General features: G+C 39.5%; 1 protein-coding gene across 15 annotated transcripts in view; it reads right to left on the reverse strand.

Moving 5' to 3' along the window:
• CADM1 (cell adhesion molecule 1) overlaps window positions 1-18,693 on the reverse strand; it is a 324,893-nt gene that overhangs the window by 226,131 nt on the left and 80,069 nt on the right. The gene's annotated exons all lie outside the window — the stretch shown is intronic.

Genomic DNA, 18,693 nt, shown 5'->3' on the forward strand with positions numbered 1-18,693 from the left:
CAATATAATCTGAGCATAATAATAGAAGGAGAGCAATTTCTTTATCTCTTTGAATTTTTAAAGGCCATCTCGTATTTTTTTGTTACAGAGTACTTCAATTCCGGTCTTTTTCCCACATTCTCCTTGAATACTTTTTTGTTCTTGAGATGCTACAACATCTTTAAAAGACTAATGAGTCCTCTTCTCCAGAAAATTAATACAGACACCTCTCTCATATAGCTTCAGTGGGTTCAAAGCCTTCTTGCAGTTTTCCCAGTGACCCTATATGGCAAACATCTGATATGACACCAGACTGTACAATAGCCCTTAATCTTAAATATGCTTCAGACTGCTTCAGAATCCCACAAAAACTTTAAATTCCTAAAAAAAAGATGTGTAATATGTGTACAAAACTGCATCCAGCGAATACAAAAGGTATATTCTTTTTTAACATATGTGACATGTGAAAACTCGGTCAAGACTAGGTAGCAAAGAAAGTCTCCGGAAATAACAAAGAAATGACAACTATCTGGATGCCAACTAGATCTGTTAGAACATTCAAATTTTAAATAAGTTAAAAAACAAACAAACAAACAAACAAACCAAACAAAGAATTATCAGGAAAACCTATAAAACAAAAGGGGTGCGTGTGTGTGTGTGTGTGTCTATCTGTGTGTCCGTTCCTGTCCATGTGTCTATTATATGTTGAGATAAGGAGCTCTACTAGGTAACATATTATTAGAAAGCTTAAAAAAAAAAGGAAGAAACCTTCTATAAGAATACCATGGTTTTGTTGCATAAAACAAAACAAATAGAACAAAACAAATAGCTCAGAAACTGCAGAAACCAAACCAGGTATACATGGAAAATTAGTATATGATAAGTTAACATCTCTAATCAGTGGAGAAAAAGATGAATTTTTTAAGAAATGGTTGGACAATTAGATACCACTGGAAAAAATTAAAATTGCATCCATATCCCACATTATATAAATTCTAAATGGATCCTAGATCTAAATTGAAAAATAAAATCACAATTATTGAAAAAACGAATTTGATTGAATCCCATTTTAAATGGTGAGGAAAGACAGGTCCAGAAATAAGAAAAAGAACTTGTCTACATGAAAGTCTATCTAAAAATAAAAATATTTTGCATAGCAATAAGTGCCATCCACCCAAAGACAAACAACCTACTTGAAAAAGATATTTGCAACTTTTTACAAAGAAATAATATCCCTCTGGGAGTCTGGATAGCTCATCCAGTTAAGAGGTCACGATCCCAGAGTCCTAGGATCAAGCCCCATGTTGGGGCTCCCCACTCAGTGGCAAGTCTACTGCTCCCCCTGCTTGTGTGCACATTCTTGTTCTGTCAAATAAATAAATATTTTAAAAAACCTTAGATACAAAGAACTCCTAAAAGAATTTATCAAAAACAAAACAAAACAAAAACAAAAAACCAACATCCCCAAAGAAAAACTGATGAAAGAGCAGAGAATATACAGAGAGTAAGTGAAAATGGCTCCAAACACGTGAACAGATGCTCAACATTACTCATACTAAGAGACGTGCATGCATTTTTCACTGATCAGATTGGCAAAAATCCAGAAATTTGACAACATCCTCTGTTTAGGAGGCTAAGGGGGCAACAGCATCTTTGTACCCTCCTAGTGGGAAGGCAAAATGGTACAAACCCCTAAAGAAAAAGACCTGGCAGATTCTAGTAGAGATGTGGATTTTTAAGTCAGTATAGTATAGTCAGTAACAGGATAAAATCAGTAAAGAAAAAAAATGGACTCGTCAATAAATGGTGCTTGCAGAATTCCAGAAAGTAGATGTAGGAAGAAGGATGAAAACAGAAAAGTCACTTGGTAAACACCACAAGCAAGAGAGGATGTTAAAATTGTAAAGGGAAACAGTGATTTTAACATGGAGAAGCAAGGTAGATACCACCATAGCCCTACTGTGCTAGGTGTTAACATTTGGAGAAATTGGATGAAAGGTCCAGGGGAATTGGTTTCTTTTTCCAACTGTTCTGTAATTCTGAAATTTTTAAAGTTAAAATTGTTTTTAAAAATTAAACAAAAAGCAAGGCGCCTGGCTGACTCATCTGTAGAGCGTGCTATTCTTGATCTCCAGGGTCAAGAGTTCAAGCCCCACGTTGGGCATAGAGTTTACTTTAAAAAAAAAATCAATAAAAAGCATTTCGTAGAAATGATTTAAAAAACAAAAATGGCACTGAGACAATCAGATACCTACCTGGAAAAAAACTAAAATTATATCCTTACTTCAAGCTATACACAAGAATTTGTCAACTAAAAGTAAAAAACAAAATTCCAAAACTATTTTGGGAAGAAAAAAAGAGAACATTTTGATGACCTTCAGTGTGCCTACATTAAAATTAACAACTTTTGTAGGAAAGACAGCATAAACAAAGAAAAAGCAAGCCATAGACTTGAAATGCACATATCTGACAAGACAAAAGATTAGTATTCAGAATATAAAGAGTTTCTGCATATCAAAAAGAAAGACAAAACAATCCAATAGAAAAACAGACAAAAGATCTGATCAGGCAACTGACAGAAGAAAACCCAAATGGCCAATAAATATAAAATGATACTCAACCACACGAGTGAGGAAAATATAAATTAGAAGGTACCTTTTCACTACCACCAAATTGGCAAAAATTTTCTCATCTGGCAATACCAGCATAGGAGATGGAAAGCTACAGGAGCTGACACACAGTGCCTAGGAGAGCATCCGTGGGTGCAATCACGATTGTCAGAGAGGGAGAGATTTATCTAAGGAAGTTGAGATGTCCAAAGTACCTCCACTTCTGGGTATTACCCTAGAGAAACTCCTACGGATGTTCAAGAGTAGAAGACATACACAGGAAAATATATACAAGAATGCTCACTATAGCACCAGGGATCAGAATCCAACACTAAAAGGGAGCTAGAAGCTCATTTTGTACAAAATGACAGTGGTATAGCCACAAAATGGAGTAATACGCAGTAGTGAGAATAAATAAACTAGAGCTACCAGCATCAAAATGATTAAATCTTACAAATACAGGGAAAAGTTAAAAAGCAGATTTCAGAATATGGCAACATAGTAGTATATTATTAGGTTTAATAATTTATTAAAACCATGCAGGGCTAGTGGATGGCTCAGTTGGTTAAGCATCTGCCTTCAGCTCAGGTCATGATCTCAGAATCCTGAGGATCCTGGGATTGAGCCCTGCATTGAGTGTCCTTTTCCCTCTCCCTCTGCCTCTCCCACTGCTTGTGCACTTTCTGTCAAATAAAATCTTAAAAAAAAAAAAAAAAAAAAACGCAAAGCATACTACATAGCAACACGTGTTTGTGGAAAAAGGACTAAAACAGAACAGATATGGATGTAACAGACACTAAATCCGGCACTATAGTTTAACACTTGGAAGAAGGATGGGAAATGAGGGGAGGGAGAGGTAAATGTAATAGTCTGCACACACTGTAAAGTTCTAAAATGTGAAAAAAAAAATTAAAAAAAAAAAGTTCTAAAATGTGATAAGAAAATGTGGCAAAGCTAGGTGTGGTTATTTCCTATGGTACATATAATTTTTTTCCAGAGAGAGAGAGAGAGAGAGAGAGAGAGAGAGAGAAAGAGAAAGCACACATCTGAGGGACAGAGGGAGAGAGAGAATCCCAAGCAGACTCTCCAGAGCATGGAGCTTGATGTGGGGCTTGATCCCAGACTCTGAATTCGCAAAATTAAGAGATGCTCAACTGAATAAGTCAAAATTAAGAGACGCTCAGCTGACTGAGCCACCCAGATGCCTCCTATGCTACTTTCTATAAGCTTTTCCATAAACGCAAAATGCATCATTTCAAAAAGATTATATATAATATAGGCCTTTACTGTTATAAGATTCTTCAGTTGGATTTTGCCTAACTCTGATGGGTCTTTGCAGTTTTTCCATTGTTATTTCTCTTTTCTGAATTTTTATCTTGGTATAAAAACACACAAGGTATCTTTAGATCCCACATTCTAAGGAAAAAAACTGTCTTTTGTTTCCTTAAAAATATCCAAATACTTCCTCCCTCATTATTCATATATTCAGTTGTTTCCTTAAGGCTTTCTATTCAGAAAAATCTTAACCAAATCCCTCTGGAGTATGCTACACCCTAAAATATATTTAAGATGTTAAGATGTTTTAAAGAGCTTTGATTAAAAAAAAATCAGATCATTTATGATGCCTTTAATGAAGATTAAACAACCAAATAAAATTGCATTTTCCGTAATAAATGTCAGGTTATACATAACTATGCAATTTGTGTGTTGAAAAGTGATCTATAATTGTGAAATACCCCACGGTTGAGAAAGCCTGATAAAAATTTAATAATCTCGTGTAGGGTTTATATGTGTAAGAAAGGCACTTTTCCATATCACAGTATTAGATGCTACTGCTTCTGAATTCCCCCACAAGCTACTGTAAAGAGTCCCCACCTGGAAAGTCAATACACTCTGGCCTTAGAGTGCTAGAGGTTGGGGGAAGGCTAAAAGGACCCCACTCACCTATCTGCTTCCTTCCCTTTACAAAGACGATGAGCTCCATTGGCTAATAATGTTAGCGAAAGGCCGGGGACCTAACCCCATTTCTCCTACATAGTAATTTCAGGAAGGAAAATGATTCAGTTCTCTGCCTCCCTCTAATCTTGGCTTACTGTCTTTGCAGTGGAACCCGGTGACAGTGCAATTGAAATGCTGTTGCCGCTTGTAAGGAAACAGAACCAGAACACAGGTACCAAGTGTGGGCCAAGGCACCTTGGTGTGGAAAGGCTGGAGCATTCATTCTCAAACACCACCTAAAACCCTACATGTGTCCCCCAAAAATCTGATGGTCGACATTAGGATTGTTTCAAAATCCCGTGCCAGGATTTTCTTATTTCAAGATTAGCTCTGAGATGACTGGCTGTTGTCTAAAGTCAGAGTTTTCGTTTTTGTATATTAAACAAGCACCTGTAAATGGCAAATAATCCTCTTAACCATCAAGCTTCTAGAATGTTCTTCTCACTCTGGGGGCCTGTGGGGGTGGTGAGGAGGGTGGGATAAGACATGCCTGTGGGCTCAGAAGCTGAATGAAAAGTGTCAGCCTGAAGTCCATTTTTCCAACGGAGCCCTTGGAAGAAATTTGGAAGGTGGCGGTAAATGTTGGTATCAACAACACCTTCGAACAAAAGCCACACTGTTCGTTGGGCATAAGAATGAAGTAAGAACATCCCTTTGGAAAATAACAACAGCCCGATCTTGTATTTACTTTCCTCTGCCTACAGAAAAATGTGTCAATTTTAGATCCTCAAACAACAGATTCTTCCCCAGCACAACAGCCCATTTCTTTCTACTACAGCTAGTTGGCTGTCCCTGATCAGCTGAAATCTCTGCACAGCTCAAGCTCTGGGACGGAAACCAAAAGGAATAAATCAATGAAGGCCTGGATCCTGCTCCCACTCTGCAGGCCAGCACTCCTCTCAGACGAGGGGCAGCCAAAAGCTGTGGGGAAGTTCACAACTGCACTGGCCAGTGAGCTAAAATTACAGGACAGAGGAAGACTGTGCCCCCCCATCTAATCCTGGGAAACCTCATGTAATCCTTTCACTGTGCCAGACTGCATCACGAAGGTGCCGTACAGCTCTTCCCTCCAGCACACGTTCAGAATCAATTCTGCTCCAAGAAAATTAGTGAAGACATCACTCTCATGTGGAAGGGCTCCTAAATAATCATAACCCTGACACACAAGAAGTCAATGCTATCAACCCAGAGGCTGGGGGTTGGGGGGAGATGTTGGCCAGGAAAATACTTCTTCCAACAAAAAAGTTACATTTTGATGTTGTTCCAGAAAGAGAACATTGGCAGGAACTTCAAGATTGTGTGCTTTCTGCTGCTACTAAAATGAAATAGATTTTAGTTCTAATCTGGTAATAGGAAACAAACCAAGAGCAGACAGACTGGCAAATATGAACTCTAGATGCATGGTGTAACACACCATCGGTTCAAGGGGTCAGCAAAGCCACCCAGGAAGTTGTCAAGTGTATGGAAGAGATGAACAACAAACATTAAAAAAAAAATCCTGATCTAGTGAGAAGGCATAAAGGAGCCCACCTGAGCAGAAGGCTTCAAAGACTAGATAAGAAAGGACAAAGAAAGAAGCTTACATGGAAAACTCATCAACAAGGCAAGAATATAATAAAGCAAAACTTACTTCGATTTCTGCCAGCATACCGGCATCTCGGCACTCAAAGACAGCGCAGCAACCCCTCTTTGTGTACAAAGGAAACGTGAAATCCTGAAATCCGTGCAGCCTCCAGTCACCGAAGCAACTAGCAGGTAGGGCTAATCCCCAAACAAGATTTCCTCAGAAATCGCATTCTCTGCTTTATCCCTTTTTTGTTTTTTGGGTTTTCCTCTTGTTTGGTCTTTCTCTTATTTCCTTGGTAAGTATTAGCATACCAAAGAAACGAATCTTGAAAAACCATCTTCATTCACTCACTGAATCAAGTCCTCTTGAACCCCAGGGGCCCACCAAGATAAAGGCCGGCGGAATTATGGGTTTTTAATGAAGCAGCCACCCAACTAAGTAACCAGGGAAGAGTAAGCCAAAGGTGCTGAAAACTGACCCGGTGGCAACATAAATCCATGGAAAATGCATGCGGTCTTAGGGAACCCGAGCCCCTTGAACCCCCAACACAATCTTCCTCAGGGAATGCTTCCATATGCTTAAAAAAAAATCCACTGCCTGCTCCCAGATATATAGCATTAGGGCAGGGATAAATTTCAAGCTGGCAAAAGTCCAAACCCAACAGTTGCAGCTGTAGTAGCTGCCTTGTTTACAAAGCAATTCAGGAAGCTTTTAGAGGGCAGAGTGCACCAGACAGAAGGGGGTCTGTAAGCAAAACATGGATGGATCCCAATGCATTCAGAGCAGACAACACATCTGTTCCCAGGTCCCCCCTGGAAACATGCCCAATGCGGGATCCAAGTCAACTTTTAATGCTCATGTGTTGTGTTGTATGTGTGTGTGTGTGTGTGTGTGTGTTTTTCAGCAAAGCATAACTACTTAAGCACTCGAATCAAAATTATATGCTAGTAGTTATTGAGCTCTTGGGCCATCCCCAACATTCTAACCAAAACACTGAGAACAACATGCCACACAAGGTTTTGAGTGCACTCCAATCAACTGTGACCTGGACTACTTTGCTCATTACTGACGCCACACATAAGCATGCCTTCTGTTGCCATTTGCAGCCTCTTTGAAACTGCACTCCTTGGCTTCTCTCTGCTGAGGGCTGTGGCCAGCACAATTATCTGGGGAAAGGGTATGTCCCCGCATCAACCTCAGTTACCCTACTTGCTCCCTCAGATCCGGATCTCAGTCTTCTCATTCGCATCCACCAGCCCCCTTCACTCCTTTAGGATGCTCGGTACTCACGCGTTTTCTATTCTGGTGCAGTTTAATCCAAAATTGCTCTCCAAGGAAAAGAAACAGTCAAGAAGTTGTGGCGGGTAGAGAGAAGCATGGGAAAGAGCAATAGAAGAATGGCTGATCAAGAAGCATAGACCTCATCATACCTTGTTTACAGTGTTTTACAGAAGGTGCACAAGGACTAGGACCCAGGAGCACATAAAGAAGAAAGGTCCTCTAAGATGCTGAAAGTGGATTCATTAAGCTAAGAGGGAAAGTCATCAAACATAAAAGATGGGAAAGAAAAAGGGAATTTAAAAGAGGAGTTTAGGGCTCAGTGGAAGAGCCTGTGACTCTTGATCTCGGGGATCTTTTTTTTAAGATTTTATTTATTTATTAGAGAGAGCACAAGCAGAGAGGGCAAAAGGGGAGGGAGAAGCAGGCTCCCCATTGAGCAGGGAACCCAACATGGGACTTGATCCCCTGACCCTGGGATTATGACTGAGATGAAGGCAGATGCTTAATGGACTGAGCCACCCAAGAACCCTGATCATGGGGTTCTAAGCAAGCCCAACATTAGGTGTAGAGATGACTTAAAAATAAAAGACTTTAAAGTAAATAAATAAATAAAAGAGTTTAACATGAAGCTTAAAATAGGTGACCAATTAAAATTAAAATTAAGAATACATACAAGGGACACCTGGGTGGCTCAGTGACTGAGGGTGTGCCTTTGGCTCATGTCCTAGGATCAAGTCCCACATCAGGCTCACCCCAGGGAGTCTGTTTCTCTTTCTGCTTCTCTCTCTCTGTGTCTCTTATGAATAAATAAATAACATCTTTAAAAAAAGTACATACAAAATCGGTGCATCCTTGAGTATGGTTAGCGTAGCATTGTGTTCACACACTCAGCGCCGTGGCATCACACTTAACTTTTCTTCTGTGAGTTCTCCGGGTAGAGTAGCTGATATACCCCCAGTAAAAGACAATCCACGTGCTCCCATGACCGTAAAAATGCTTCTCCTGTACTCAAATGAAAAAAAGCATATACCTTGGTGACAAACTACTACAGATTTACAGTGGGAGTAAATGTTAAGCATAAAATCCTAACTATGTCTTTGTGTATGCAAGCACCTATACAATAAATCAGAATAGAGCCCAGTTCTGGTGTACTTTTGACTGTGTAATTACACATTAATTACACGTTTTTAATCGTACATATTAATAACACCTAGTCTATAATTACAATGCAGTCATGTAAACCCAATCAAGGAAAACTAGAATATTTGCATAAGACTGGAAATGAAAAATACAAGTGCTACACTAACGAGATGGGGATTAGGAATGCAGATCTGTGACAAACTGTGTCAAGAAGAATAGAAAGTGATTCTCCTTCCTGAACATTATTTCAGGCCCATTTAACACAATCTGTACCACTCAATGAATGTGCAGTGTCCTACACACATCAAATCAGATTTGGATAATGTTCCTGACTTCAGATAAAATTTCATTACTATATTTAGTTATGGAATGGTAGGAAATGCTTATATTTTAAACCTAATAAAAACTGGAATATGCCAAGAATTAGAAGAGCCTCACTCCAAACTCCCACATGAGATTTAAACAGCAAAACAAGTCTACCCATGGTGACCCCATCCAGTCTGATTTAATTTCACCCTTAAAATAAACAATTAACAGAAACTGCAACTCCCTGTGGTCAAAGGAAGTAAAGACAATGGAAATTCTACTTTAGAAGAGCTTTACAGAAGGAAAGTTAAGCATCAGTCACTTGTCGCCCATAATTTTATATAAACCCTCACTGGCAAACCAGCACTTCTTTAGGTTGCTGAAGCTTTATTTCTCCAAACAGAACTGGAGTCTGATGAAAAAACAAAAACAAAAACAAAACAAATACAAAGTCAATTAAAACACAGCAAATCACTTGAACTAAAATAACTTCAGCCTGTAATTAAATCTCTTCATTCTAACCACTGTCTGATTTTTATGAGGCACTTCCTTACCAAACTGAAAACAAAAATTTTTTTGCAAAACCATAAATGATAGACTTCAAGAATTTTTTTTAATGTAAAGCTTGGAAATATTCTGGTCTCACTTTTTTAAACATAATGTTTGTTCTGCTTTCATACACAGCTCTATGAGGCAAACATCAGTGTTTTAAAAAAAAATCCTACTGAAGCTGCTTTTCAAAAGTGACTCACAATTGCATGTCTGTACAAGGAAGAACAATGTGGTACTTCCAAGTGATTCTAAAGTAAGGGACCAGTGAGGTAGTCAGCATGCCAGTGACAAAGCCCTCCTGTGAGTCATTATCGCTCAGGAAAAGAGAAGCAAAATCTAGTTGCTGAAATCTGTCTTGCATTAGGGCTGTCATGTAGGCAACCTGATTGCCAGTGAGTGAGGTCCCTACTTCCACAACAGCATCTACTCTTACTGTGTTCAGAAGCCAATTCAAAACCATAGGTATTTTACAAGCAGCAAGAGCCCTTACCCATTAGAAATGGCTAATAAATAGCATGCACCATAATGGAAGAATGCAGTATTTTCCACAAGAAATTATATCATTTATCTTTTCCAAAATTTTATTCACACCTCAATTACTGTTCATCTGTCACCATCACTCCTAAAACCCGAAGCAAGTAATCAACTGAAAGATAAATTCTCGCTGAACTTCCATTGTGTTTACACATAAGAAATTAAAAACCACCATTTCATTTAGCTGTTTACTTATTGTCGCTTCAAGATTTCTAGGTACAAACCTAGAGAAATGCCTGGTTTACTGACCCAAGGGGGAAGGGGATGGGAATTGAGAACAGACATGACAGGGAAGATGGGATGCGTACAGGCAACACTGAACATTTGCTCAGTATTACGAGCTCCCGTAGATCATTTAATAGTAAACTTTGCTTCCGGCAAATATTTAGGTTATTACTTTCTGGGCAACAAAAGATAGACCTCACATTCTCAGCCCAACTTAAACCAGTTTTCATCAGATTTCCTCTTCTGCAAAAACCCTGTAATATTAATAATCTCAATGATCAAATCAAAACTGCTCACGTGTATTGAGTGCTTACTATGTACCAGGTACTGTTGAGACACTTTGCAATTATTAACTCAACTGCTTCTCAAAACAGGTCTATGAGGAAGATGCTATAATTACATATCTCCATTATCCAGATAGGGAATGTGTGGCACAGTGAGATTACATACCCTGAACTTGATCATATAGCTAGCAAATGGCAGAGGCATAGTAGAATCCCAGGCAGTCTGATTCCAGAATTCAGGTCTTACCTACTAGGCCAAAATTAAGCTCAAGCTGATAACCACCATCAGTACCCTAGCACAATAGAAAGGAATAATACTTTATGTAAATACTACACACACACACACACACACACACACACACAGAGTACATAACTTACTCCATTAAGTAATGCTGCATTGAAATTAAGTCCTCTTCTAGAACCATTTGCTTCCTTTTTTGTGACCTCAATTATATTTAACCAATGGGACTTTTATTTGCATGACAGTATGTCATTAGGGAACAGAAAAAGAAAATACTCAATACTTCCATGTGAAGAAGGATATCGTTATGTTTAGTAGTGTAATATTTTTACTAGTTCAGGGAGTTCTGGTTATCTTAATAGTTCTCATTCAAGCCCCTATAATTATTAAGGAAGTAAAAGTCACCATAATAACAACAAAAAATTACATCAATCACTGATAAAAATTCATCTCTACCCTCTAATCTATCTAGATCTAGCCATAGAATTCTAGGTCTCTGGAAGATTCTACAGACTGCAGCATGGAATGGTTGCTCTCACCAAAGATGCAGAATTTCAGGAAGTCAATGAAAGTGATGATAAAGACAGCCTGAATCACAAGCAAAATCACTAACCAATGAGTATCTGCAAAGTTAGACCAAATAACAACCAGGACGGAAAAGGCAAGGATGAGACAGGCCAAGCTCTGAAGTGAAAGGAAGGACACGGTGGCATTCTGCACCCAACTTTATCAGAAAAATCACACTACAAAAGGAAGAACCCCCCCCCCACACACACACACACAAATCAACATTTGATTCTTTGCTCATTCTCAGAATTCCAGAGTTGCAAATTATAGCTTAATTGTTGTTAAATATAAAACATTCCTAACTTTTGGTTTCACTTACCTGGATAAAGTTCAATCAAAGCTTTTTATCTCTACTATGAAATTGGATACCTGCTTTAAGTGAATTCACTGCAGTGGCCTTTCCAGGCATCAATTAACCCCTAATAAGGAGGATTTCCTGTATATGATCTGCATTTTAGAAGGAACTCCACGTCAGACTTGGATGAAGTAGAACCAGCGTATCTTCCAACAGAGTGGTCTAATGAGGGAAGAGTTTTGAGTCTGAAAAACTGGTTTCAAATTCGGGTTGAAATGCACAACAGCTGCAGGGAGTCTGGGGAGAAATCCCTTACCCTGTCTCTGACACCTGGAGAGTACAATATTCCCTACATCACAATGCATGGAGGAGAAAAGGAGATTAAAAAAAATTATCCTCATATTTGCTTTTTGTTTGTTTGTTTGTTTTTTGAGAGAGAGAGAGAACGAGAGAGCACAGGCGCATTTGCATGTGTGCATGTGAGGGGAGGGAGAGAGAGAAGCTTAAGCAGACTCCACATCTAGCACAGAACCCAATGAGTGGCTCTACCTCAGGACTCTGAGATCATGACCTGTGCCAAAATCAAGAGTCAGATACTTCACGGAGATGTGAGGGTAATTTTTAATGTGCAAATGACTAACCAAATGTTTGCCACTCTTCTACTCACCCTTCCCTTCTGTGAGTTGACAGTCGATTTCACCAACCATTCATCATTCCTATGTTACATACTGGTTGCCTCCTGATAGCACCTGTTAGATGCTGTGGGAGGTAGCTAAAACCTTAAAACAAGGAAACTTTTAAAAAGTCGACTTGAGTTATGAATTTTCTAAGGTTGTAAGAGAAGATATGTGAGGGGAAATCAGCACACAAGGCAAATAAGTAAAACACAGAGTTATAAAAACAAAAAATGGTACGTCTGGGTTGACTCAGTGGCTGAACATCTGCCTTGGCTCAGGTCATCTTCCTGGGGTCCTGGGATTGAATCCCGCGCATCAGGCTCCCTGCAGAGAGTCTGCTTCTCCCTCTGCCTGCCTCTGCCTCTCTCTGTGTCTCTCATGAATAAATAAATAAATAAAATCTTTAAAAAAAACAAAAACAAAACAAGAAAAATAATGGAAAAATCCTAAGAATTTGATTCTAACTACATAATCAGGGTAGGCTTCCTGGAAGAAGCTGCAAGAAAGAAAGATAAGGCTGGGTAATCATAGGTTTAAAAGATCTTACATCTACCTCACTACATTTGTTTCTTCCTACTTCTTTTGTCTCCCTGGAAAAGGAACCCCCCAAACACACGTGCTGGGGACATAGCAATTTGGGGCTCATGAAGACTTTCAATTCATTATTATCTCTTGCGCCACCTGCCAGGTCTAGCATGCAGTTTCAAAATAGTGTAGTAGCATCGCTCTTCTGCTGATAATGCCAACTCACACCATTAATATACAACTCCACTGAAAAAAGACACTGACAGAAAATTTTAGCTCCGGGTCATGCATTTATGAAGAGATAATCAAAGACACATTTTTGTGAAAAGCAGGAATCCTATTCAAAGCTGTGCATCTTTGGCCAATTGTCCGCTGCTTTCCTGTATTAAATCTCCAGAGTGAAAAAATATGAAACAATATATTTCTATTTTTGCCCATCAGAATCACTAAACCCTGATATGAAGAGAACTGCTCAGATTGTAAACATGGAAGGAATAAATCTGCTGGGTAACAGTAAACTCAAGTAGCACAAATCACATCTAGTATTCTTGTAGACTCTCCTTATCAGTATTTAAGCAGCAGAGACAGTTAGAACCAACAACCACAGATAAAGCACACCACACTATTTAAATTCACCTGGTGTTCTGTCCTATACAAACCTCGATGCTTATTTTCAGATTCGACATATAGTCACAGTACCCACTTGTTGGGTCTACTGTCAAAGACCCTAGCCACTGACCCTTTTCATGCTGGTTAATTACAAGGATTACGGACACACACAGAAAACAACTGGTAGGTTTTGAACTCACAGCCTAAAAACTCTGGCAAGCAACATGATGGGACCAGCTAATCCTAAAGAAATTTGGAAACATTCTGTAAGATATTCTGGCTATTTCCAAACTCCTCAAATAATTACTCTTAGGCTGAATCTTAGCAAACACAGGGCATTCAGCTGAACATGACAGTAGAGAGGAAGACGGGGGAGAGTTTCTAAAACAACGGAGCAAAAGGATTTTCAGTGAACTGAGAGGCTTTTGAGATGGGCATTAAACATAAATACTTTATGTTAACTGGGTACGTAAGCGTAGGTACGTTTATAGAAACACAGGGGAGAAGAAAACAGTTATGGGAAAATGTGGTCCAATACATGTCTTTCTTTAGCCATCCAGGGGAAAATAGATTTCAACTCACTTGAAAACTGTCTGGCTGGAGACTACCCAATTTCCCCCAGTAACTCATTAAACTATTACATCACCTTGACAGTCAATTCCTACGAAGTTAAATGCAAATCAAAACATTTTTAATTGAATCATGCAATACATGACTAAGGGAGCTCACTGTATATGAGAAACTCATGGTGAAGTACTTCATTACTGGGTGGAGGAACTACCTCACCGTAGATAGACCTAACTCTGATTTCAACAGAGCAAGTCTTAAAGCAGAGGGCACCTATAATGAAAAGATGTTGCATGAATACTTACCTACCTCAGATTACAGTATGGATCAGACTCTTTCACACCTAATTCTGAAGTGGGTACAAAGCAATACTGAGGAGAGGTATAGGAATTCAACTTAATGTGAAGAAAAATGTGCTCCCTCCTCTGCTACCATCTATATATAAAAATAGCATATATAGTTCCTCTTCAACAAAGTTAAGATTTCATGAAGAATCTAAGAGAAAAACATTTGCCTAACCCATCCTGAAATGCAAAGGTCACTTGCGGCCCAATGGTTATGCTCTGTGTATTTTGATAATGCACAGAAGAAAATGAAACTTCTTTAATAATATAGCTTGAGGGTGAAAGAGGAATGGAACACTCAAGTGGTTTATATTATTAGCCTTAACAAGAAGGGACAGTCCACTAGTCCATTGCTTCATGTGATCTATTTACAGTCAAAATGGCTATATTTAGAAAAATCCTACAGTCCATGAGAATGGAGAGATGAATATCAAACTATTCCCCTTCTAGGCCTCCAAAAAATTCTATTAGCCTCAGGAAAGTATGTGCCATTGGGGGTTTGCTTCTGCTAAGATCCACAGCAGAATCTGAACCAGAATTACTTTATATTATGCACTTAAAAAAAAAATCCTGCTGCAAACTGCATTCAGGGCAATGCTTTAAATTGCTCTATATTTGAGATCACAGTTGATACATATTAATGTAAAAGAGTCTATAGCCCAAACCCCAATGTTTATCACTACCTGCAAAATTAAATTAAACATACCACATTAAGCAACCAACCAAATTCTATCTCCATTAAACCCAAGCCAAGAGTGAGGCCTTGACAATAGGACTGAAGAGATTAGGGCTTAATTTAAACAGAGTGACTGCAATAAAACAATGCCAATGTGAGACTTTACAGGAGCAAGTACTTAAAGCACCTCAAGACAAATATTTACATAAACTATACAACATAATAATCTACTAAAGATAAAAGATTCAGGAGCCCATTAAATAACAATTTAGAATACAAATATTACAGAAAGGAAGAAAAGGAGACAGCACTGTTACCGGGTCCTATAAATGAATGCACAATGAGGATTCTTCTGAAGGAGACAAAGATCAATAAGGGGTGAAAATGTAAATGTATTAACAAAAAGCAAAATGGGTCTCTAATTTTACTATCGTCTGTTACTGACAGCATATTCCGCTTCCCAGACACCTTTGAAGTTTTCATACTTAGAATTCTCTTCTCCTTTTATTCCATCCTTAGAATGTCACACTCACACACCTTTTCCTTTTCTCCAGTTCCTAAATAATTCCCAGCCATTCGCCTCTTCCCTTGTAGACCGTCCCCATTTCAATCTCATGCTCTCCTTTCTCACAAGTGTCCAATCCCTTGAAAAGACTGAGGCACCCAAGTAATTTTTTATACAGCATTTCTACTCTTTCCCGAACACCAGTATAAGGCAAAGATGTTTCTTGGGGACTCGCTCTAATGCTCACCCCCTGGCCTTCAAGAAACACACCAGAACAGACCTATTCTGTCTGAATTTTCAAAACTCAGATTATTTTAATAATCATTACAAATTACAACCATCGGATATTTCCAGCTTCCAAAAAATCTCCCAGTTAATGAAAGCTATGTTTTCAGGTTCATAAAGCCAATACCCCATCTGGTCTTTTAAAGTAGGAAATTAACTGAATCCTCGAGAGAATTAAGAAATCTTTGACCATGAACCTGAAAATGAGCCCCTGAGATTCAATAATCTGATTAGTCAAACTGGGTGAACACGTTGACAGAATGGACTTTAAGTGGGAAGATCCAGAGCTGGGAACAGATGCTAGAATTGGGAAGTGGCTTCTATCCAAACCCAAAGTCAGTCATTTGGCTCTTCTATAGAGATTAGTCAAGGGAACACATTTTTTTCTTTAGCCACTTTCATCTCACATGTGCCCAGGCCCCAAATGATGTTTATCTGCATAAGGAGTTGTTTTCTTGATCAATGAATTCAGCTGGAGACTTCCTGTGACTCAGTCCAGAAACTCTCCCAGTCTCCAGTATTACCCTGAGATACTGTTGAGAGTATTTCTCAACCAGATGTGTATAACAGAATCACTAGAACTTAAAAAAAAAAAAAATGTACTTGCCAAAAGTCCCATACATCTACTGAGTCAGATGCTCAGGGAAAAGCCCCTAAGCAGGTATACTTTATAAGTTCCTTAGCTCTTTAAGCTCCTCTGAAAGATCTACCTACCATTGGTGTAACACTGGTTAAGCACCACGGACATAGAATTTCGACAGTGGGTGTAATACAACAAGGAAAGACACAGCCACACGAGATCGCCACATCAACAAGGAGACAAGCCAGAGCAGAGAACTCAGATGGTTGAGACCATCCTCTGCTCGTCTGCTGGTGGAAGGCTGACAGCCAGGCTCTGGCCCCATGGGCATAGGAAGCATCCAACAGACCTGGCACTCCTTTGGAATATTCAACAGGTTGCTCCAGGGGGTATGGACTTTGAAAGTTGCCATTATACTACTAGAGCTGGCATCCTGGGGTGTCACAGGTGTATTGATAATTGACTCAGTCTGTTTTGTTTACAATTTCCTGCCCAACGAATTGCATGTTTCTGCAGATGTCTGACAAATTCAGGACATTTAATTCCTCAGCTGCCACTGTCCTGCTGTTTCCACCTTCCTCATCCATTGGTTACGATGGTGTCCAAAGACACATTCACCAGCATTAGGAAAGGTCATTAAAAAGCTCTTACAACCATCTGTACCCAGATGGACAAGTCTCCAAGCCAAAACGGGAGAGGTTCCCCTTCAAAGGGGGCCCAGAGGACCGGACTCCAAACAGTGCCACAGTTGGTTTTTTAATTATTGTTTGTGGGTCCTGAATTATTTACATTTGAGCTGTAAATCTTAATGACCCATGCCGTGTTCTTCTTGGCTTACCGATGATGAGCAAAGCCAAAGCAGTTTCATTTACCTGATTCAATGTTGCTGTAGGATGGGGGCCAAAGAAAAGTGCATCTTCCTAAATTGTCTTACACAGGTTCTTGGAACAAATCATTCTTGCCTTGGATCCTTGTCTAGGTCACTTGCCATATACTTATCTGCTAATTCCCTACTGCTTTCACACTCTTTATCATCCATGGCACATTTTCTCTGCAAATGACTCGTTTGTGCAGAAATTTCTAAAACATTCCTAGTTCCCTGCACTCTGCACTGCACAAAAATTTGACTTTGTTAAAACACAGTGCCGTGATTTTTTTTTTTTTTTAAGTAGTGTACCTATAACGTGTTATAGATACTTCATATGGTGGCACCAGCTTCCAGAGCAAAGGACTCAAGGACCTTTTTAAAATTTTTTTAAGATTTTATTTATTCATGAGACACAGAGAGAGAGAGAGGCAGAGACAAAGGCAGAGGGAGAAGCAGACTCCATGTAAGGAGCCCGATGTGGGACTTGATCCCGGGACTCTAGGATAATGCCCCAGGCCAAAGGCAGGCGCTAAACCGCTGAGCCACCCAGGGATTCCCCAGGACCTTTTAAAAAAAATATTGTATTTATTTCTTTGAGAGACAGCATGCACACAAGCAGGGGGAGGGGCAGAGGGAGAGGGAGCCCAATGTAGGGCTCAATCCCAGATCATGACCTGAGCTGAAGGCAGAGGTTGCAGAGGTTTAACCCACTGAGCACCCAGGCACCCCAGGCTCAAAGACTTTAATTCACCCTTGCCAAGTTTGGCAAGATCTTTGCAACTAAAACCAAAAACCTAGAGAGTCAAATGGCTTTCCAAAAACAATCCCGCCTGGAGAAATCAAATCAATCCACGGTCTCAGCTAACCTTAGCCAATGGAGAATGAGGGAAGAAAGGATTCTTTTGCTCACAGCTACTTGACAGAACTGGAGATCTCCGTCCTAAGTGCTGACCTTCAAAGCACTAGGAAGAGCCAGTTGGGAATGGGCACCCCCCAATCTCTGAGAGGAGCGTCTCAGCCACACCTTTTCCCAGTGACTGTGGAGCTTCACTATACTGTTTCTGCCTGCCCTTCACAACTCGAAGCAGACGTGCTCACCAGCGGTGCCAAACTGTTAGACTCATCAAGTTTATGAACACTGCATACAAAATGCAAACATTTTCTTTCATTTGGGCAAACATTGGCACAGGAAACTTTCTTTCCAATGTTAACAGCAGGGAGCTTAAATAAAAGTTCAGTTTCTAGAAGGGTGGGGGAGAGAAAAAGCTAATTCTAAAAATATGTCATCAGCAGCATGCCATTCCCAGAGAAAATGGTACGTGTTTCCCTCAACACGGTTCACTCAAATGAACTTGACAGCTTCAGAGATCACTTAAAAGAAAGAAAATTTGTTGCAGGAGGCCTGCCAGATACAAAAGGGATCATGTCTCAACAGATAAGACTTGATAGATCCCCATCTTAAATATTTCTGCACAATGA

The sequence above is a fragment of the Canis aureus genome, chromosome 3 (genome assembly GCF_053574225.1).
Source record: "Canis aureus isolate CA01 chromosome 3, VMU_Caureus_v.1.0, whole genome shotgun sequence".
NCBI lineage: Eukaryota > Metazoa > Chordata > Mammalia > Carnivora > Canidae > Canis > Canis aureus.